The following is a 24,266-nucleotide window of genomic DNA, read 5'->3' as shown; positions in this document are numbered from 1 at the left end:
CTGCAGCGGAGCCTTCACACTGAGTATACACTCCGCTCAGAGTGAGCGGAGTGTATACTCAGTGTGAAGGCTAACATTGTTAGCTTTTCCCACAATGCTTGGCCAGTAGCAAAGCATTGTGGGAAATAATCACCGATCTCAATCCCACCTAAAAAGATCGTGTTCAGAATTCTGATCGTGAAATTTTCTCAATTGCTGATCGGAACCGATCTTTTCCAAACACGATCGCTCAACCCTACTTGGGGGATAAACTATCCATAACTAGGATCCAATATCCTTCCTTATTTAATAAGTCTTCAGCCCCCTTTAGTCGACGGGCAAGGCAACCAATTCTTTCAATATCAAAGAAGCGCATACTGGACACTGAAAAAAGCGCTCAGTGACCAAAGAACTCTGAAGTATAATTATTACTTTTTGTAAGTTGTTGGAAGGCAGAAACGGTAGGAAAAAATATAGTTTATAAATATATATGTGTATAAAAAGTCTGACAATGGAAATGAATGCATTCGTACAATAGACACTGACAGTCTACCCATAAATGCTGACAATATAATTGCTTGAATCTCATCCGTGTAGTTTTGTTTGTGTGCCGCTGTGTAATTTCCAACCTACAGTATGTGAGTGACTTTACTAAGCTCTGTAAAAGTAATTTTGCACCACAATATAGAAACATTTAGCTTACCATTACTTTCAATACTAAGGGTCACACAGAGTGCTGTGCCCTGCAGTATATAATTTATTTTACTCGGAACGGAGAACATACAACCATTATATGGCCTAGAGTAGTATACAGTACTTTGAGACAGGGTTATCCACAGGGCAGTACTAGAGACACTGCCATTAGGGGCTCTATCACAGCTCAATGGCAAGGCGGTCCACTGGCTCATGCCTAGGGTTGAACCGAACTTGAAATTTCAGGATCATTTTTAAAATCCGATTTCCAAACATTTTCCATTTGAACCCGATCCCAATTCCCAATGCAAATCAATGGGATTTTTTTTAAATAATAGATTGGAGTTTAAAAACGATCTTATTCACTACACAGCATGTAGTTCAAAAATTGTTTCAATTTTTGGACTCCACGCTGTGTAGTGATTAAAAAAAAATCCTCCGGCTACTTAGCCCCCCTGGTGTCCACTTACCTGCATAGATCCACTGCCGCTGTCACTCCTCGTTCTTCTCTCTCATTGACATGCCTTCAGAGTGCCGTGTGCGCCCCCACCTCCCTAGGCTAGTGTTAGAGATGATGGGAGTAGGCGGGGCTTGTTGTGGCTTAGGAAAGTGTGGGCAGGGAGACGTGAGTGCGTCTCCCCTCCCAGTACCCACCCACGCTCTCCTAAGCCACAAGCCCCGCCTTCTCCCAGCATCTCTAACAGAAGAGGAGTGAGAGGCACGGGGAGCGGCAGCGGCAGCACTTCTGTGCAGGTAAGTTGAGTAAAGTTCACGAGTAGATAGATACTATCTACTCTTCTGCTCCGTCCCTGCTTTACTGTATACTCAGCTCTGCTCAGCTCAGCTCTCTCAGATGTAGCAGTTGAGTATACAGCTCTGCTACATCTCAGATGTAGCAGGGTGGAGTATACGGTAAAACAGAGATGAAGCAAGAGTGGCAGGCTGCTGTAAATCCATAGGAATTAATGGATGCAGCCGACACGCAGGGGGTTAAGCAGCCGGACGCCGGCAAAGTCTGCATGCTGGCTGCTTCCATTCATTCCTATCTGTGCATGCTATTCGAAACGGGAGTTTTGAATAGTACTCGCTCATCTGATACTATAGCTTTTCTCACAATGATTGGCCAGTAACCAAGCATTGTGGGAAATAACCTCCGACCTCGATCCCGCCGTGAAAGATTGCGATCGGAATTAAATCATTATACAAACATTTCCGATCCCAATCGCTCAACCCTACTCATGCCCCTTTATTTGATTCTTTGTTAGTACTCCCTGCATTGTGAGATCAGTGGCTGTCAATATGTCAAGATTCCTCACTCTGACTTCCCGAGGCAACCACTCATCTATTTCAAGGTTTAGTCTATTTTTTGTGTATATTTCTCTCGAGGCCATGACCTCTTGTATGGTAGATACAGGTCCTAATAATTGAGCCACAGACTCAGGGCTCGTTCACATCAGCGTTGTGAACTCCGTTATGCAGGTTTCAGTTTCCTGCCTAAAACAGAGGCAGGAGACGGAAACCTGGAGGAGTCTCTCTCACCCATTCATTTGAATGGGTGAGAGAGATGTCCGGCCGTGAGCGGCAGTGAGCGTTTTATGCTCTCCGCCGCGAAACCGGGTTTTATAATCCGGACACAGAGTCGGACATGCAGTACTCTGTGTCCGGATTTTAAAAAAAAAACGCTCACCGCCGCTCACGGCCGGACCCGGTCTGTGCTTTCCGTCTTCTGGCATGCAGAAGACGGAAAGCACAGAACGGAAAGAAGAACGCAGGTGTGAACCTAGCATCAACTGTTCGTAATAGATAGATTTTTTCTGACTTATAGACTCAATAATATTTTTCTTTTAAACATAAATTATGCTTATTTACTTTGCTTACTTATATAGCACCTTAATATTCTGCAGCACTTTAAACATATTGTCATTACTGTTTCATATAGGGCTCATAATCTAAATTCTCTATCATTACATCTTTGGAGTGTGGGAGGAAACCAGAGTCCCCTTAAGAAATCTACACAAACATGGGGAGAACATAGAAACTCCTTGCAGATGTTGTTTTGCCTAGATTTGAAGCCAGGACTCCAGTGCTGCGAGGCTACAGTACTAAACGCTGAGCCATAGACATGTCCTACTAATATTAGAAATGTGAAAGTTTGTGTGTTTGGATGTTTGTATGTTTGTTACTCAATCATGCAAAAACGGCTGAACGGATTTAGATGACATTTTGCAAGTAGATAGTTTGTAGCCTGGAAGGCTTTTTATCCTGGGAAATGACATGGCTTCACAACTATTATGAATTTTTGTTAATATACTAAGTCAAACTGCAGGACAATCTTTCAGCTAATTGCACTTGGATGATACAGCCAGGTCTGTTATATCTCTATGTAAACACACAGATAACACTGAGTCCATTCTGTACAAGCATTTGCAAAATATCTGATCTGCATAAGTGTTCTGTGTCCTGTTCAACCAGAGGGAGGAGGGAGGCAGCATGCTGAGACAGTGAGATGGGAAAACCTCTTTAATCCAAATTGACAGTTTCCCAATTTTAAACATGCCGATAAAACAAAAATCTAATGTGTCACAAAATTCTCAAAAAACGAGAGCTATGAAGGTTGCCAGAAGTCAACAGACTTCTCCTCAAGTGGAGCTGAGGAGGATTGAGCAAACTATAAGTCAAGCGGCTCTTAGAGCAGCCGGATCATCGATGCCAACAACTCGATCATTATATAGTGCACCAGCAAACTGCTGAGATGCCGGAACAATCACAGGCACGGCGCGAGGAACAAGTTCAGCGGCAAGCCAGCTTGAAAGCTGCTGAAACGCCAGAGTAGGCAAAACATTTTTGTTACTCACACATTTTTCATCTCTCTCTGGACCCAATTCTGAAGTCCACGCAGATGAAGTTGTGGGCAGAAGCCAGTATCTCTATATTACCTCTGTATTTATATGCCAGTATTTGTAGGTTTAAACATACATATAATTGTGAAGCCTAAAATATATTGCCATATAGAGATACATCTTAATATACCTGTACATTATGCACAAAAAGAAGAGAAAGAGTGAAAGCGGGAAGGAATTAACAATGTTGCTCAACTGTTAGGCTTCGAGACCCAGGAGAGCCAGAGTGAGAAATATATAATTACATTTTAAAGAGATTTAATTTATGTAATGAGATTAAATTAATGTAAGGAGATATAATGTATACAATAAGATGTAATTAATGTAAATGTAATTCTTCTACATTAATGTTTTAGTTATATTATAAGTTACTAAAACCTTAACGCAATAACTAGAGATGAGCGAGTAGTAATGGATCGAGTAGGTATTTGATAGAATACTACGGTATTCGAAGTACTCGTACTCATTCGAATACTACTCGCGATTTGCAGTAAAGATTCAATTCAGAACCAGCATTGATTGGCCGAATGCTGTACAGTTTATAGCATTTGGGCAATCAATGCTGGTTCTGCTGGAGGCTCGTCTGTGAGGAGGCGGAGTCTAAGATTGGACCACAGCAGTCTCCATTGTGGTCCGATCTTAGACTCCACCTCATCACAGACGAGCCTCCGGCAGAACCAGCATTGATTGGCCAAATGCTGTACACTGTATAGCATTCGGCCAATCAACACTGGTCAATGCATTCCTATGAGAAAAAGTCAGCTCCTGCATAACCGAAAGCTGCCAGCTCTCCTGACTAGCAAAGCCTGCTGCAGAACCAGCGTTGATTGGCTGAATGCTATACAGTGTATAGAATTCAGCCAATCAATGCTGGTTCTGCAGGACGAGTAAGGGTGATTTCACATTAGCGCTTGCCTCCCGTCCGGAAGGAGTCTGCAGAGGACCCCCCCCTGAACAAAATATCAGTGCAACTGCAAGCACTTTGCAGTTAAAGCTTACGGACCCCACAGCGCTCCTCTTAAACTTGGTGACTCTCCTTTAGTCAAATAGTGGTTTCCCCTGAAACGAGCATTTTTTCCCATAGACTATAATGGGATTCGATATTCGATTTAGTAGTTGAATATTGAGGCTCTACTTGAAACGAATATCGAATCTCAAATATTTCACTACTTGCTCATCTCTAGCAGTAACATGAATTCTAATAAACCCATTTTAGTAATCTCCCCAAAGGAAGTGGGGAGAAAAAATTTGCCAACATGGTGCCCCAGTATTCCTAATGGGAGCAATGCTCTGGGTTTTTAAGGCATCTACAGACACAGTACATGGAAATGACTGGTAATATCTGCTTTTAGCCAAGAATTATTGTTCCAATGATGGACATGGCAAACACTTCCGTCTTTAGACAGCTTTCTGTAATTTTAGGTAAGTTAGTGACCAATGTAATACTCTAATCCTGCCAAAAATCACTGATATAACAATGTACAAAATATGTTCCAAGAGCAGTGCTACTAAAAAGCTTTCATCTATACAGTTTCCTATTAGCAATCGAAAAAACTATTTTACTAAATGTCATTAAAATACAGCCGCCGACTAGACACAAGGTTATCAAATTCAGGAAAAAAATTATGAAATTATAGCTATTATCATATAACGCTCAATGGAACACGTTACAAAATGTTCCGTTTAAAGAACAATGGGGACAATTTTATTAACAAAAACCTTTGGGCCAGAGAATCTCGAAACTTTTTTATGTAATTTTCTGGTGAGATACAAAAATGTGCCGAAACTATCGGTAATGTAATAGAATGGACACAAAAGACTGGAGGGTAGAACATTTGTGGGGAGTGGGAGGGGAGAAGATTCTGAAATGTGTTAATATTTGTAGTATGACGGTTGTAACCAATAAGAAGTGTACAACCGATAGACAAATGCTCTTCATTCTCTGACTACGAGTCTTCTCCACCTGGACATGTCATTGTTTGGAGGCTATTCTGGGATTATAGATCACTTCTGCCATATCGGTAATAGTACATAATACGTTTTATATATTCTAGTTTGCCCTAAACAAAATCATATAGTTACTAGAGATGAGCGAGTAGTGAAATATTCGAGATTCGAGATTCGTTTTGAGTAGAGCCTCAATATTCGACTACTCGATGGAATATCAAATCCCATTATAGTCTATGGGAAAAAATGCTCGTTTCAGGGGAAACCACTATTCGACTAAAGGAGAGTCACCAGGTCCACGAGTAGCAGGAGGAGAGTGTTTAGGAGGAGCGCTGTGCAGTTAAAGCGCACGGAACCCAATAGACTATAATGGGGTATGTGTGCTTTAACTGCACAGCGCTTGCAGTTGCGCTGATATTCCGTTTGGGGGTCCTCCTGCGGACTCCTTCTAGACGGGAGGCAGTGTACAGTGTACAGCATTCAGCCAATCAACGCTGGTTCTGCCGGAGGCTCATCTGTGAGGAGGCGGAGTCTAAGATCAGACCACAGCAGTCTCCATTGTTGTAACCAATCCATTTTCCCTGGTTTCCTGACCAGACACATATTTGGGCTTTTTGGTTAAAGTGGTTTGAAGGCTTTAACATTTTTTTCTTCATTTGTTTCATTGAAATAATAATTTTTAGGTCTTATTTTTGTGTAATGTACAGCGCTTTATTTTTATTTCATTTTAATTTTTGCTATTTGAATTTTTTTATATCTAGATTACAAAAATAGGAGAGCAAAGGAAAGGAAAGCAATTTTTTTTAATAACTCAAAAGTTTTTCTTCTTAATTACTGAATTTGTTTTTATGTAGGTGACACAGTTTTGTGTCACTGTGGTAAGGCTAAAGCCTATGATGTGTGTGTGCTAGTGTGATTTTTTTTTAATTCATTTTTGTTTTACATTTTTTTTTACATATCATATCAAAACTTTGATGTGTTTTTTACAATAATTTTTTGGGCTGATTTCCCCTGTAACTGGGGCCAATAACTTAAAGAGGACCTTTCACCTCCTGGGACACATGTGGTTTTATATACCGCACTGTCGGCTTTCCCGATCTGTGTCCCGGGTAAAGAGCTATCGGTACCGGTACCGTGCTGTACTGTGAGGAACGTTCCTCACCACTCTCACAGTACCGCGCTATAGGCACTGCTGTGCGGAAGGACATTTCTGACTGACTTTCAGGAACGCCTTTCTGATGGTGAAGAGCTACGGTACCGGGACCGATAGCTCTTCACCTGGGACACAGATCACGAAAGGTGTTCTAGCGGTATATAAAACCACATGTGCCCCAAGTGATGAAAGGTCCTCTTCAATATTTATATATATATATATATATATTACCTAATGTTACCCCATATATTTTTACTCTTAAAGCAGATTTGTCATCTGTCATCACTTATTACTTTCATCCCTGTCTTCTTGTGCCCAAGAACATCAGAATATGATTGGGAGGATAGCTCAGGCATTGTTGGTAGACTCCAATGACATGGTGTACCAGGACCTCAAGGTCCTTTCTAGGACTCTGATCTAGGCTACTATGGTGGATATTCTATGGCTGTGCTCCATTTACACGAGTTCTTCTCCCAAGAGCACTACGCCAACCACTTCAGGAGAAAATTCTTCTCCAGTAACTGTACCATCTTATTCATTACAAGGAAGCCCCCCACCTCCCGCAGCCTTCTCCCCATCTATTTGATGGCGGTGACTGACAGGCTGCTGTGGATATGTGCTCTCATTGATTGATATGGACTACTCTATTTACATCTTTACGTGTATTTATTAGTTACATATAGTTACATAGTAGATGAGGTTGGATGAAGACATCAATCCATCAAGTCCAACCTATAACCCTACAATCCCCTACAGTGTTGATCCAGAGGAAGGCAAAAATCTCCATGAGGCTCTGGCCAATTACCCCATATCAGGGGAATAAAATTCCTTCCCGACTCCAATCCGGCCGTCAGTATAAAAACCCTGGATCAACGTGTCCTTAAAATCTAGAACCCATAATCTGTAATATTGTTCTGTTTGAGAAACAATTTGATTGTACCATCGATCGTGTTCAAATACTCAATGATCAATAAGTTCTATGGACAAAAAGTTTTAAGAGTCAAGACAGGATAAGTCAATAGACATATGGAGGAGGCTGCTCTCTAGTCAGTTGTAGAAAATCTATATTTGCTCATTAATATTAATAAGACTGGAGATAAGCTTATTAACGTTAGAGCTTGATTTATGTATTGTTGTTACTTTATGAGCAGTCGGAGACGTTGCCGTTTGATACTTGATTAATTAGGAGATACATTCAATGAATTGTTCTATAACCGACTTTCACAAAAACAATCTCCCTGTTAATTACTAATTTTACATAACATCTGCTTATCAACTCCGCACGGATTCTCTAGCTGGAACTTTCAGTAAACATTAAGAAGACAAAAACTTCTTTCCGATTAACTATGACAACATTTTTAAAGCTTGGGCCAAACTTGTGAGATACGACTTAGGAATCTTCGGCAAGTTGATTTTGGACAAAACTTGTTTGGTAGAAGCCATAACTGTGATAAATCTGGTGCAGTATAACACTGTCTAGTCTAACTTATTTACAGTCTAAATTTTGGATAGTATTAGTCAATCTGCTCCATGAAGCCTATATAAAGTAGTTTTCAGAGTATAATAAGCGGTGGCCCAAGAGAGGTGAGCAAAAATAATAAAACGTCCTACTCACTAGAGATGAGCGAGTAGTATTCGATCGAGTAGGTATTCGATTGAATACTACAGTATTCGAAATACTCATTCTTGATCGAGTACCACTCGCTATTCGAATGAAAAAGTTCGATGCAGAACCAGCATTGATTGGCCGAATGCTATACAGTCGGCCAATCAACGCTGGTTCTTCTCCTACCTTTATAAGTCTTCTCCATGCAGCTTCCCCCCGGCGTCTTCCGGCTCTTCATTCACTCTGCCAGGCATCGGGCCTGGGCAGAGCCAACTGCGCATGTCTGCTTGTAGTGTGGGCATGCGCAGTCGGCTCTGCCCAGGCCCGATGCCTGGCTGAGTGAATTCAGAGCCGGAAGATGCCGCTGGGAAGCTGCACGGAGAAGAATGCTCGGAGGATCCAGCCCGACCCTCACTCGTGGACTTGGTAAGTATAATTTGATTGAACGTTGCCTACCCCTGAAACGAGCATTTTCCCCCCACAGACTATAATAGGGTTCGATATTCGATTTGAGTAGTCGAATATTGAGGGGCTACTCGAAACGAATATCGAACCTCGAACATTTTACTGTTCGCTCATCTCTAATACTCACCTGTGCTATGCTCTGTCTCGGCATTTGGTGAGTCTTCGGGACTCTTCAATCACAACGCAGGGGACTGCTAAGTTCTGTGATTGGGACTGAGTGTTCATGTGGGGTTTGCCAATGTTGTGGGTCTTGCATTTAAGCATCATGACATAGGTTTGCCCCGTGTGACTTCTAAGGCCCAATCACAGACTTCAGAAGTTCCCTGGGCTTGTTACAAAGTAATCCACTGATCCCTTCTAGAGATGAGCGAACAGTAAAATGTTCGAGGTTCAATATTCGTTTCCAGTAGCCCCTCAATATTCGACTACTCGCACTACAAGTGGACATGCACAGTGGGCTCTGCCCAGGCCCGATGCCTGGCAGAGTGAATTCAGAGCCGGAAGACGCCGCGGGGAAGCTGCACGGAGAAGACTTCTAAAGGTAGGAGAAGAACCAGCGTTGATTGGCCAACTGTATAGCATTCCGCCAATCAATGCTGGTTCTGCATCGAACTTTTACATTCAAACAGCGAGTGGTACTCGATCGAGTACGAGTATTTCGAATACCGTAGTATTCGATCGAATACCTACTCAATCGAGTACTACTCGCTCATCACTAATCACGACATAGGTTTGTCCATGCGACTTCTAAGGTCCAATCACAGACTTGAGAAGTTCCCTGGGCTTGTTACAAAGTAATTCACTCATCCCTTCAAATATGTTTTATGGGGCAGATTTACTAATACTATCTAATAGTTAGACTAGTCTTCAAATGCACCAGATTTATCAAAGTGTCTGATACTGGATGATAAATTTGTGCCTTTATCAAATTAAGTTTACACCAGAGAAATGCAACAAAATGTTGGCACCTGTTGCACATATGGGGTTGCGACTTAGACTATGCCCACTTTCCGCTAAGTCTCACCCTTTGCACTAATGCTTTGTTTGTTACTAGCAGTGAATGAATCTTAAGTGCATGATAAATACTGTATACTACAATGCATATTAGACAGTTTTTTGGTGCACATCATTCCACAAATCTAGTAAATTTTCCCTTAAATGTATAACTATCGTTAGTATGGCCATAATATTAGAAAGTGAATTTGCTACAACTGACAAGTCTCAATGTATACTTGGATTCTCTTTAAAGGGTTGACTGGTAACTAGAAGTAAAAACAAGCTATCCCTATATCTATGTAATTTCAATGAGACCACCGGAGATAGCAAGACAGTGTTTCACCTATCTCTGGTGGTCCCATGGATAGGGGGTAAGTTGTTTTTCAGACAGTCCCTACCCACAGGCGTCCCTCAGTGATCGGGAGGAAGCAGAATCGAAAGTCACCCTAGGGCCTCTGTGAAAGGAGCACCAGGGGGGTTGTGTGATTGGCGCTCCATTTACTTCTATGGGGCTGTGCACACTGCTGGAGATTACAGTCCTGGCTGCCACATTGAAGTGAATGTGCTTATCATGGAAGCATACTGTCACACCATTTACATGGGGGCTTTAGGGGTACTTTCAATACCCCTTCTTCCTAATCAATGGGGATCAGTGTTCGTGACCCCTCCAATTGGACATCTCTAGTAGTTACTTACCTGCAGAGATGGCTGGTCCGGTGCCCGGTGTTCTCGTTCTTCTTCACCTGGCTGCCCCCGCCTCCCAGGTTAGTGTCCAAAACATACTAATGGGATTCTGATTTGTATTTGAAACTAGAACTAATGCGAATAGCAATCTTTATAGCGCTACTGAATATGTTGGTGTTATATACACCATAAGTAATAATTAGGGTTGAGCGATTGTGTTTGGAAAAGATCAGATTCCGATCGGCGATCGAGAAAATTTCACAATTGCGATCGGAATTCCGAACACGATCTTTTTAGGTGGGATCGAGATCGGTGATTATTTCCCACAATGCTTTGTTACTGGCCAAGCATTGTGGGAAAAGCTAACAATGTTAGCCTTCACACTGAGTATACCCTCCACTTATTCTGAGCGGAGTGTATACTCAGTGTGAAGGCTCCGCTGCAGTTCCATAGGAATGAATGGAAGCAGCCGGCACACAGCCTTAAACCCCTGCGCGCTTCTCCCATTCATTCTAATGGGAGACTAGGTAACATCTCTAGTAGTTACTTACCTGCAGAGATGGCTGGTCCGGTGCCCGGTGTTCTCGTTCTTCTTCACCTGGCTGCCCCCGCCTCCCAGGTTAGTGTTTAAAGAGCTAGGAAGAAGGCAGGGCTTGTGGCTTAGGAGAGTGTGGGCGAGTACAGGGCTGAGAGACGTGATGTCTCCCCTCCCAGTACCCGCCCACACTCTCCTAACCTGGGAGGCGGGGACAGCGAGGCGAAGAAGAACGAGAACACCGGGCACCAGAGCAGTCATCTCTGCAGGTAAGTGGACACCAGGGGGGACTAAGTAGCCAGAGGATTAAAAAAATCACTACAGTCAGTGAAAAAATTGAGCAAGAAAAAGATTTGATACTCAGCCCAAACGTCGTCGAATCTCGGTTTCCATGTGTAAAGCTCCTTTTCACCGATATATCCTCGGTAAGGCTATGCCCGGAAAGCTAGACTCCCTCGACTCGGAGCAGTAGGCACAAATTTCAAGAGTAAAAAAAAAAAAGATCCAGCAAAAGCCAAGGTAGATGGTTCAATATAGAAAATTTTCTTCTTTATTATAAATCGCACATGCTCAATAAAAACCGCAACGGTACAAACATTACAAGCAAAAAATAGCGTCAGACTGACGCGTTTCGGATCCTATGTCCTTCCTCAAAGTCTGAACTACCACCATTGAGATCACCACGCTATTTGAACTGTTGTCGATGGAATTATAGAGAACACCTGATGTTGTTATAATCAGGTGCCAAGTATCTTGCGTCAGTTGCATAAAAAACGTCGTGATCTCAATCTGTCTTGTGTATACTAGACAAAAACACATTTATGATTTCAAAATACCCAAAACCCACAATAATGAACAGTCAATTGTTTAAAAACAAACAAGAATTCGTGTGAAATAAACCCACGGATCTCATACTAAGTAAAAAATTAAAAACAAGAGAAATAGAGACAAAATCAGGAAGATTTTTCATTTGCAGAAGAATATCATCAACTTGTTTATCTAAACAATATGTATCATTTTATTTCATTGGTCTATATCCATTACAATAGACCTATATAGGAGATAAAGATTTCGATGCACTATGTCTATACAGGTAAGGAAAGTCCATATTCACTATACGTCATTGCGCATACACCTACTGCGATCTCATGGTCACTATACGTAGGCAATCATCATTGGGATAATTGACATGCCAGGGTTGCATGGATGAGACCTCACTCGTCAACCCCCACGTCATCATACGGTGTTCCACAGCCCACTCTTTCATATCTATACCACAGGCAGAAGTTGTAATGCACAATGCCAATATCAAAGATGGAAGATTCATGTTCTCGATAGATTAATGCGCATGCTCCTGTTAATATCCCACAATGCGCTATGCCAATATAAAAGATGGAGACTTCATGTCCTCTGTATATTAATGCGCATGTCCTTGTTGGGATCCCATGGTCTCCATACAACAATGTCATCGGCTATATATTTAGCAAATCAGACATGCGATCTCAAAGTCTCTATGCATAAGCATCATCATTTAGATGGTCAACAGGCTAGAGTTGTATGGATGAAAACTTCACTCGTCAACCTTCATAATGTTGTCCGGTATACTATTATTGGATATGGAAGCTTAGTACACGCTTCCCTGAAGGTATGAACAACAGAAACTATGTATCTTATATTTACAACATCTGATTTCTTATTATAAGAAAAAGTACACGATAATAAGAAGAATTATACCTATGTTACTGTTTTGGGCTTATATCAGATATTAAGAAAAAATGCGAATGTGTGTTCTTCTTGATAGGAGTGAGCATTTCTGATAGATATGTCAATTTACTTACCTCTCTTGTAATGAAATTTTTGTTTTTCCCCCCTTTCTTTGGTATTCTTTTTATTTAGTGTCCGGTTCATCAAACATATAGCCGATGACACTGATATATGGAGATCATGGGATCCCAATAAGAACATGCGCTGTAAACAACAGAGTGTATGAAGTCTCCATTTTTGATATTGGCATAGCGCATTATGGAATAACGGGCATGAAAAAGCAAATAATAGTATACCGGACAACATTATGAAGGTTGACGAGTGAAGTTTTCATCCGTACAACTCTAGCCTGTTGACCATCTAAATGATGATGCTTATGCATAGAGACTTTGAGATCGCATGTCTGATTTGCTAAATATATAGCCGATGACATTGTTGTATGGAGATTATGGGATCCCAACAAGGACATGCGCATTAATATACAGAGGACATGAAGTCTCCATCTTTTATATTGGCATAGCGCATTGTGGGATATTAACAGGAGCATGCGCATTAATCTATCGAGAACATGAATCTTCCATCTTTGATATTGGCATTGTGCATTACAACTTCTGCCTGTGGTATAGATATGAATGAGTGGGCTGTGGAACACCGTATGATGACGTGGGGGTTGACGAGTGAGGTCTCATCCATGCAACCCTGGCATGTCAATTATCCCAATGATGATTGCCTACGTATAGTGACCATGAGATCGCAGTAGGTGTATGCGCAATGACGTATAGTGAATATGGACTTTCCTTACCTGTATAGACATAGTGCATCGAAATCTTTATCTCCTATATAGGTCTATTGTAATGGATATAGACCAATGAAATAAAATGATACATATTGTTTAGATAAACAAGTTGATGATATTCTTCTGCAAATGAAAAATCTTCCTGATTTTGTCTCTATTTCTCTTGTTTTTAATTTTTTACTTAGTATGAGATCCGTGGGTTTATTTCACACGAATTCTTGTTTGTTTTTAAACAATTGACTGTTCATTATTGTGGGTTTTGGGTATTTTGAAATCATAAATGTGTTTTTGTCTAGTATACACAAGACAGATTGAGATCACGACGTTTTTTATGCAACTGACGCAAGATACTTGGCACCTGATTATAACAACATCAGGTGTTCTCTATAATTCCATCGACAACAGTTCAAATAGCGTGGTGATCTCAATGGTGGTAGTTCAGACTTTGAGGAAGGACATAGGATCCGAAACGCGTCAGTCTGACGCTATTTTTTGCTTGTAATGTTTGTACCGTTGCGGTTTTTATTGAGCATGTGCGATTTATAATAAAGAAGAAAATTTTCTATATTGAACCATCTACCTTGGCTTTTGCTGGATCTTTTTTACTCTTGAAATTTAAAAAAATCACTACACAGCGTGGATTCTAACAATGAAAGTGTTCAATTGTTAGATTCCATGCTGTATAGTGAATAGGATTGTTTTTAAAATCCGATCTCCGATTGGGATCGGAATTGGGATCGAGATCGGGTTCGAATGAAAAATGATCAGAAATCGGATTTCAAAATCGATCCTGAAAAATCAAGATCGTCTCAACCCTAGTAATAATGCAATAATGATTGTTATGAAATAATCTCTATGTGACTGTACTTCGACTATATCTAAAACATGTTAACAAGAAAAAAAAACTAAATTGCAGTTGCTATTATATTATGTGCTGTATATAGTGTTGTTCCAGCTGTATCAAAATACAATTGTTCTCTAAGGCCATCCCATAGAATTGTGTGATTAATTTCCAGAAGCAAATCTACCGACTACTAATTAGGCTGACGATATTTTTCATTGCCATCTGGGAAATTTGTGCACTTTGTGCCCAGGTAACCGGAGAGCAGGTATTTATAGTAAGAAAGGTCATTGCAGAGAACTGAAAATGGCCCCGATACAGCTGCGGAAGCCGCCAAAGTAATAATTTTGTGGTTGAAAACTACTTTGTTAAAGACAATCACACAAAATAGCAGCCTTGCAAAGGAGAGAGATCTGGTGAAGGTGTAATATAGTTTAGATGAGGCCGGCTGGAACACTTTATTGATATTGCACACGGGAAAAATATGTGAAAACTTGTAAGATCACCTTAGACCAGGGGTCTCAAACTCAATTTACCCCGGGGGCCGCTGGAGGTAGAGTCTGGGTGAGGCAGGGCCGCATCAGGTTTTCCCAATTTTTTTTTTCTAAAAGTCGCCATATTCTGACAGCCGTAACTTTTTTATACGTCCGTGTATGGGGATGTATAGGGCGTCTTTTTTTGCGGGGCCGGGTGTACTTTTTAGTTCTACCATTTTTGGGAAATGTTATTGCTTTGATCACTTTTTATTCAAATTTTTTATCAGAATCAAAACAGTGAAAATACAGCGGTTTGGCACTTTTGACTATTTTTCCCGCTACAGCATTTACCGTACAGGAAAAATATTTTTATAGATTTGTAGAGCGGGCGATTTCGGACGCGGGGAGACCTAACATGTATGTGTTTCACAGTATTTAACTACTTTTATATGTGTTCTAGGGAAAGGGGGGTGATTTGAATTTTTAATACTTTTTATATTTTTTTAATATTTTTTTTAAAATTTTTTTGCATTTATTAGACCCCCTAGGCGTGTTGAACCCCAGGGGGTCTGATCACTAATGCAATGCATTACAATGCTAATGCATTGCAATACATTGCAAAAAATCATCCTTTCTTTTGCAGGCTGCATAGAACAGCCTGCAAAAGAAAGAGATTGCAGACAAGCCTGGGAGCCTTGTAAAGGCTCCCGGCTGTCATAGCAATGTGACGTCGGTCCTGGAGCTTGCTCCAGGCTCCGGCGATCACCGGCAAAATGGCGGCACCCAAGCGCCTTTGACCATGGCGCTGGAGGGGTTAATGCCTCCGATCGGTCCCGGGACCGATCAGAGACATTAGCGCCGGTTGTCTACTGCTTAAAGCCATAAAGCCCGGGCGATCGCCATAGTTACACACCTGGCATGTGCCGTACTATTACAGCGGATGTCGGGATGTCCGCCAGGGGCCACAAACTATTGTCCCGAGGGCCACAGTTGGCCTGCGGCCCGCGAGTTTGAGGCCCCTGCCTTAGAAGGATTGCTTGCTATCCCCCACAATCACAGATTTCAAGAAGGCCCTGAAGACTCCCCTATTCAGGAAGACCTACAACCCCTAATAACACTACTGTCACCACATCATCATTTGACCAGCCTCCCCCCATCTCCTTCTGTCTCTACCCCCTTCCCCCATAGATTGTAAGCCCTCGCGGGCAGGGCCCTCTATCCCACTGTGCCAGTCAGTCATTGTTAGTATCATATCTGTTTATACATTTTGTGTACCGTATGTGAACCCTCAAATGTAAAGCACCATGGAATTAATGGTGCAACATAAATAAATAATAATAATAATAATAATAATAAAGGTAGGTGAAAGGTCCTAAAAATTATTTTAGGGACTTGGGCAGAAATATTAAGACAATGACCTCCAAAGTGGTGTTTCCTGAAATACTACCTGTTTCAGGGGCCACACAAGAGAACCAGAAGGAGATTAGTGGGAGGTAAACGTGGCTCAGGAGCTGGTGATGTTCTTGGTGGAACTGGGTCAACTTCTGTTGGCTACATGCCCTTCAGTAAGGATGGGCTGCACCTCAATGGGGAGGGTTGAAGATTGGGAAAAAGATGGCTAGAAGGTGGGAGGAGTGTTTAAACTTGAGAGTGGGAGGAGGGGTATGAATGTTATAGAAAGGAAAGATAGTGACAGGTATAAGAACAGTTAATGAAGAACAACTAAAGTACGTGTACAGTATATGCTGTTAATGCCAGGATGAGTAAGAACAGAAAAATGGTGGCAAAAAAACATGGAAAGAGGTTGGAGGTTAAAATTAATTCCAAAATATTCTTAAATTACATAAATAACAAGACAATTAAAACGGAGACTGTTGGTCCTCTTAAAAGTCTGGAAGTAATGGTGCCGGAGGATGCAAATCTATTAAATATCTTTTTCCCTAGTGTATTTACAAAGGAAAATGCAATGACCTGGAATATAACTAAAGATAAAGCAAATTATCTATTAAATATCACCTGCCTACCTGGAATGAAGTGTAGAGGCTTCTTAACCTCTTCCCAACATCTGATGTACTAGTTCTGGGTGTTTAAAGATGGCGTCCACTTAGGAGCCAGGTGGCAGCCATAGTCGCTAGTTTTCTGCTGTTTTATACAGCAGACACCCAGCTCTAAAGCCCTTGATTGGTGCCCGCACATATCGCGAGCATTAAACCCTCTGGTGCCTTGGTGAAAGCTGACCGAGGAGCCACTTTAGCAGTTTTTCCAGGGATTGCTGGAGCAAGTTCCAGCGCCTGCGTCCTGTTTCCATGGCAGCTGGGAGCCTTGTGGGGCTCCCCGGCCTGTCATTCAATATGTTCTATTGCAGGCTACTCTATGTAGCCTGCAATAGAACTGCCAAATTTTTGCAATGCAATAGCATTGTAATGCATTTCAATGGTGATTAGACCCCCTAGGGGGTCTAATAAATGCAAAAAAGTAAAACAGTAATAAAAAATAAAAATTATTAAAAATTTAAATCAACCCCCCCCCCCCTTTTCCCTAGAGCACATATAAAAGCACTTAAATACTATGAAACACACACACATTAGGTATCTCTGTGTCTGAAAACGCAGGTATCCTTGGAATTATAACAAAACATAGGGGACACAGAATACAGGGGACAGGTCATTTTGGCTGCACAGTGAATGCTGTAAAACCGAAGCCCGTAAGAAAGTCGCACAAATGCAGTTTTTCTTCAAATCCACCCCATTCTGAATTTTTTTCCAGCTTCCCAGGACATTGTACAGAACAAATAATGGTAGTGTCATGAAGAACAATTTGTCCTGCAAACATTAAGACCTCATATGGCTCTGTGAGCGGAAAAATAAAAACATGTTACATGGTTTGGAAGGGGGAGGAGTCAAAAAAATCTAAATATGGCCACGGTGGTAAGGGGGGAAAACACAAATGTGGTACCCCTATTTAAAAATAGGTCAAAAAGTATTTCTGGAATATTTCAATGACAATATCCTTATAACACCCAATTAGCATGGTTTTAGAAGTTCCTATGAAATGTAAAGTTATGGATTTTGGTCAAAGAATTAACTGGTGACACTCCCACTGAAAAAGACTTGGGAGTTTTGGTGGATAGTAATCTTACTAGGGTTGAGCGATCGGGATCGGAAAAGATTGGATTCCGAACGGAGATCGAGTAAATTTCACGATCGGAATTCCGACCCGATCTTTTCCTGCGGGATCAAGATCGGGGGTTATCTCAAGATCGGCTCAACCCTAAAAGTGACTTTTCCCATAAAGAAGCATTGACTAGGGTTGAGGATCGGGATGGGAAAAGATCAGATTCCGATCGGCGATCGAGCAAATTTCACGATCGAGATTGGCTGGAAAATGATCGGAAATCGGATTTTAAAATTGATCTTCAAATCTGAAGATCGGCTCAAACTTAAATCTTACCTTTAGTGACCAGTTCCAAGGCAAATAAATGGAATTCATCCAAAGCATAGATTCTCATGGCAAGGACATTGTTATGTCTCTATACAAATCACGGCCACACATAGACTATTGTGCACAATTTTAGGCCCCAAGTATAATAATTTCACTTCTGGTTCATGGATGATGGACTCCCAAAGTTTCATGTTCAAGCAACGAGTAAACTTTTGGAAAATTCGGGTCTAATGTGGTTTCATTTGAACTGGTTTTCTCATTTCTAATACAAAGATTCTGCAGGAAAGATTGTATCCAAATATAGTTCACTAAGCTTACATGTATACCATCACGCTGCCATGTCTGTAAGGCCGTCCATGGCAGACTTATGCATATAGGCATACAATTGAATGCTTTTGGTGTAGCCATATGCTCGGAGGGAGAATGTCAAAAAGTCACCCAGGAAGACAATGCCAAATGTGATGTCTATTTAGCTTTATTTGCATACAGATTCTGTGTTTTACTGCAGACTGTTTCTTCTAAGTATTCATTTCAGGCTTCAGGAAGGCCGCCAGTACTGATACTCGATACAGGTAGCCAAAACCACTCCTGTGATCCCTACCGTCTAATGTCACGTGTCTCCATGTTTGAGAAATCCCAGACACACTGATCTATGTATAGGAGACAGACACATCCGGCTCTTTAGATTTGCTGCCATTGTATCAGCTTTGTTATTTCGCTTTAGAAACCCTTTAAACTCATCATTGTTAGAAAAGAAAATGAGAAAGCGTTGCTGAAAAATGAGCAAAGACCAAAAGAGTCTCTAATGGCCTAAGCAGTGCTGCAGGAGGTAATCACGCTCTGCCAGTATCAGTCTAATCTGTCTTTTTCAAGCTGTGTGGAAGTCAGAGGTGCCAAACATAGAGCAGGGAGAGCTATGCCCGCGAGCAGCCGTCACCGCTCATGACATTTACTGGGATACTGAATTGCTGCCCAGCTCCAAGACGAAGGATCGCACTGGTGAAAAGCACGTACATCTATCTCATCTCTCCCTATCATCTGCCCACAGTATCTATCACCTATCTATTTACCTACCGGACATCCATCCATCCATTCATCCATGAACCTCCCAAGACTATTTCGTTTTGGGTGGCTCGGGTCCTTGATTCATTTTAGTACTAACTGGAAGTGAAATTAATAGACACTGTCTACCAATAAGTATTTGGACAGCCATGCAAATGCAGATCTCTGCGCTCGTGATGTACGTCACGCCTTCCGCCATTAAATAGGAAACAGCATTGACATTGGTCACATGCAAGATGCCGCCAAGTGCAGAGTTGTCCGGTTTTGAGAAAGGGGTAATGGTGGGGTACCACAAAAATGGTTGGGACATAGAAAGTGAACTGAATTACCAAAAATCAACAGTGTCCTATGTGATTACGAAGTGGAAGGTGAATAGTGATTGCCGGAATGTGCCCCGAGTTGGCAGACCCCCGAAACTGGGAGGTAGAGACCGATGAGTACTGGCCAGAGAAACCGCACCCAACCGATGGCTCCCATACACCAGGAGTGTCACCAGGCATCCGGGAGTATTGTGTCACTCAATCCCATCCGTATGGAAACATCTGCTGGGGTCTACCAAATATTGAATAGGAAGAGATGTTGTTTTTCTATACTACTACAGGGGTCCGAATACTTATTGGTAGACAGTGTACTCTGGGGACTCTTCAGACCCCAGAGTATAATAGGTGGGGACCCAGGTGAGGTGTACACAAAAACATTTATACTCGCCTTCTGTTACGTCTTTTGAGCCAGTATCCAATGCTCTCCTTATGACATAATGCGCCCAGAGTCACCACTGATTCCTATGATTGAGCCTCAATGGTGGTATGGCTACTTCACGCATCATGATGTCATGACTCTTGGCATGCCTATATAACCGTAGTGGCCCAATTACAGGCTTCGGTGGTGACCCCAGACATATGACATCACCAGGAGAGCACTGGACGCCGCAAAGAGGCCCAAAAGAGGTAATGGAAGGCGAGTATAAGTGTCTTTTTTTCACCTCCCTTGGGCCTCCACCTATTATACTCTGGAGTCTGAAGAGACCCCAGAGTATAATAATTCACCACAATGGATGTCTTGGTGGGCATTTTATTTAATCTCAGGTGAATGCTAAATTGTATGGTTTAATTAAAGACGAACAATTCAAGATCATCTACTTGTCTGTTAGAATTGGTGAACAATAGATACAATCAGGAATTTTCTATGGTCTGGCACTTGCCATGATGTCCTTATTGTGGTCGGGTTATCTTCTCACACATGTAGCGTCCCTGTCTGTTAAATCCAGAGACTCCGTCATAGTGACTGCCAAAAGTCAACAAATGAAAAAGTACCGCAAGTCTGACATTTTAGACCAGCAGTTTAAAAGAGTGAACAACCGACGGATCCCGTTATATTATAGTCAATGAGGTCTGTGGTACCATTTGTGTCTGCTATTTGAACGATTCTTGTGTCCTTGTTCTAGTCCTCAAATGGAGCAGAACCCCTGACAAGGGGACGCAGATGTGAACATAGTATGGCTTGGCCACAATAAAGAAATCATGGCTGAGTTTCTGATAAGTGCCAGACCATAAAACGTTCCTGTGTCCATTATCATATCCATTGGCTACTTATCAAGACAAAAGATGTTACCACTAAGATGGTTAGAGAAAAGGTGATATTTAGAGATGAGCGAACAGTAAAATGTTCAATATTCGATATTCGTTTCGAATAGCCGCTCAATATTCGACTATTCGAATGAATATTGAACCCCATTATAGTCTATGGGAGAAAATGCTTCGCTACAGGGGATCCCACCATTCGACTCAGGAGGGTCACCAAGTCCAGTATGACACCCCAGGAAATGATGCCAACACCCTGGAATGCAACTGGGACAGTAGGGGAAGCATGTTTGGGGGCATCTAACATGCCCAAGTCGCTGTATTATGTCGGGATCCCTGTCAGCTTGCGATATGCGGGAGCTGACTTTTTCCCATAGGAATGCATTGACCAGCGTTGATTGGCTGAATGCCATACAGAGTATGGCATTTGGCCAATCAACACTGATTCTGCCGGAGGCTGGTCTGTGAGGAGGCGGAGTCTAAGATCGGACCAAAATGGAGACTGCTGTGGACAGCTCTTAGACTCCGCCTACACCGGCAGAACCAGCATTGATTGGCCGAATGCTATAGCATTCGGCCAATCAATGCTGGTCAATGCATTCCTATGCCGAGATTTAGCAGCGCTGGCACTGCTACACCGGAGATGAAGTAGAGCTGAGTGTGCGCTGAATCCTGCTGCACACTCAGTTACATCGGACACTGCTACATCGGCCAGCACTGCTACATCGGGCTGTGCGCTCAGCTCGACTACTCCAGAGTAGCCAAGCTCAGCGAACGACCGGCTCTGCTTCATCTCCGATGTAGCAGTGCTGGGCGTGCGCTCTGCTTGGCTGCATCTCTAAATTGGAGGTCACCCGATTTCGGCCGCCAATTCCTTTTTCTGATTTTTTTTTAACTGCCTCCGTTGTCATAGTTACAGTCCCACCTCCCCTGTGCAGTTATTGGTGCAAAAAATGCGCCAGGGAAGGTGGGAGGGGATATGAATTTTTACTGCGTTTGCCTCGTGGTATTCGATTGGAATCAAATACCTCAAACGGCCTGATATTCGATTGAACGGTGTTCGCTCATCTCTAGTGATATTAAGTGAGTATGATTTTTTTATTATTATTTTTGACTCCTCCACTGGGCCTTCATCTATTATATTATGGGGTCTGAAGACATCTCAAAGTATAAAGTGGTGGACATTTTAGGCCACCCGAGACTCATCTCTATTTGTTTGATTTAATAAAAAACTGAACAATTGAATATTCGGGTCTTAACCAGCTCAATACGAGTCGGTTCGCCCATGTCTACGTCTAGTCATTTTGCCCATATGTTGGAAATGCACACATCCAATATTTCTGACCTATCTTTACCTTGAACAACTCCTTCTTCTCCAAAAGAAATATTGTAAAGATGATCAACTTTACTTCAGAGGACGGCCATCCCTGCCTATACTGTGCGTTCTCGCTTTTATCCATCCCCAGTTGGAGGAAAAGAAGATTTTTGTTTTCTACTCAGTTTCTGAAGCTTCTCCATTTCACAGTTTATCTTCATTCTAGGTAAAGCACACACATACAGTATACATCATTCTCCTATATCTGTCCTACTTCAGATTGCAGTGAATAGTACAGACTGTAAATCATAGGAATATTCACAGCAGGAGGACAATATGAGCCAACACAAAAATTGACTGTGATAGGAATACAGTAATAGGTGACCATGTGGTCTGTATGACAATAAGTAGAATAGGATTAAAAACAGGATATATGTTAGGATAGCAGATGCAGTTCAGAGCCAAAGTAGGAACCAGTACTAAATATACCAATTAAAATGGTTAACACGGTGTCCAACAACCCCTCCAACACGGTGTCCAACAACCCCTGGGCCGCACCAACTCCAACTCCACAATGGTGTTCACCAGAGCCTCAGATGGTGGGGATGGACTTGGCTGCACTGCTTAGGGGAGTGGGACGGGTCGGGAAATGCCAAACGCACAGCGCACCACAAATCACAGCAAACCAGACACGGAGATCTCTTACCAGCAGATGTTTCTGGTTGCGGTGTAGGTCTAAGGATACAGAAGGCTGAGGCAGGTGGTCAGCAGGTAGCAGCAGAGAGTAAAGTAATGGCCGGAGCAAGGGCCGCAGGCACCGCCAGCGGAGGCCGGCATGACTGGCCTTCGTAGTGGTGCTTAGGAAAGGGTAAGGCGAAGTGGCGCTTCACTTACCTTTTCCAAGATGGCGCTGCCCCGCTCTCCCGCGCGGAATGCCGGTAGCGGCGGGCGGGGCTACTCGTCACATCCAGCGGTTAGCCAGAGAAGCGCCATTCAGCGGGCAGATGCCGTAGAAAACAGTCCCTCCCTCCCTATTTTGTGTTGTTTAGTTTTTCTTTATTGTTTTGTCATTGGTTCTGTATTTTCCTGTGGTGGTGTCCTTTTTTTTTTCAGGTGCCGTTCTACTTCGTTTGGAATGTGTGGGTGCCTCCTTTGGGGGTTGCGGTCCTGGAGTCACGGTGGCAGGCGGGGGTCCTTGGAGGTGGCGAAATACGGTGGGGGGGAGCCTGTGTGGTGGCTACCCCCTCTCAGCATAAGCTGGTACTAGTCATGGTGGTGGGTGGTCTGACGCATGGCGGGTATCTCAAATGTGAGTACCCACCTTAATGGGTTGGCCAGGTTCTGTGTCGCCGAGCTGGGGGTAACGGCTGGTGGCAAAAGCTATACTGGTCATAAATTATAGTTGGAACTAGAACAAAAAGTAGACACCGAGCACACTCATAGTGCAGATAATCATAAATATTCTGTGGCAATTTGAAAAACCCCACAAGTGACAAATAGACCTGATTGGCCTCTCACCTAATGTGACTGTGATCCCGTTCACAGTTACGTTTAGAAGATTGATGACTAGGTGGAGGGAGCAGCACGTCACAGGAACACCAATAGGAAAGGACCAGGTGTGAAAGAAATGTAAAAAACCAAAAGGACCGCGCTCACAGGTCAATAGATTTATTGGGAAAAAACTGGAGTGCACAACACAGACTCACCGTGTTTCGGGCCTAAATGCCCTTTATCAAGTGCATAAACTGTTTAAAAACACAAGACATGGAAAATATAAAACAGAAATATCACACAAAAATAACATAAAAATATAATAAAAACCAAGCCAGTAAAAAAACAAGCCAGTACAAGACCATATTTAAAATAATAGCAATGATCAAATCTAGAGATAGACTTAGTACACAATATGTGTTAACAGTAGATTAAAATAAAAAGGAATAAAAGACAAAACATCTTTCCTGAAACACCATGTTACAAGGTTTTCACAATAGCCGCAACCTGCTGCAACTCCCTGCAGCAAGACTACGCCCGAG

The sequence above is a fragment of the Leptodactylus fuscus genome, chromosome 2, assembly GCF_031893055.1.
Source record: "Leptodactylus fuscus isolate aLepFus1 chromosome 2, aLepFus1.hap2, whole genome shotgun sequence".
Classification (NCBI taxonomy): Eukaryota; Metazoa; Chordata; class Amphibia; order Anura; family Leptodactylidae; genus Leptodactylus; species Leptodactylus fuscus.
Note: the sequence above shows the minus strand (reverse complement) of the source record.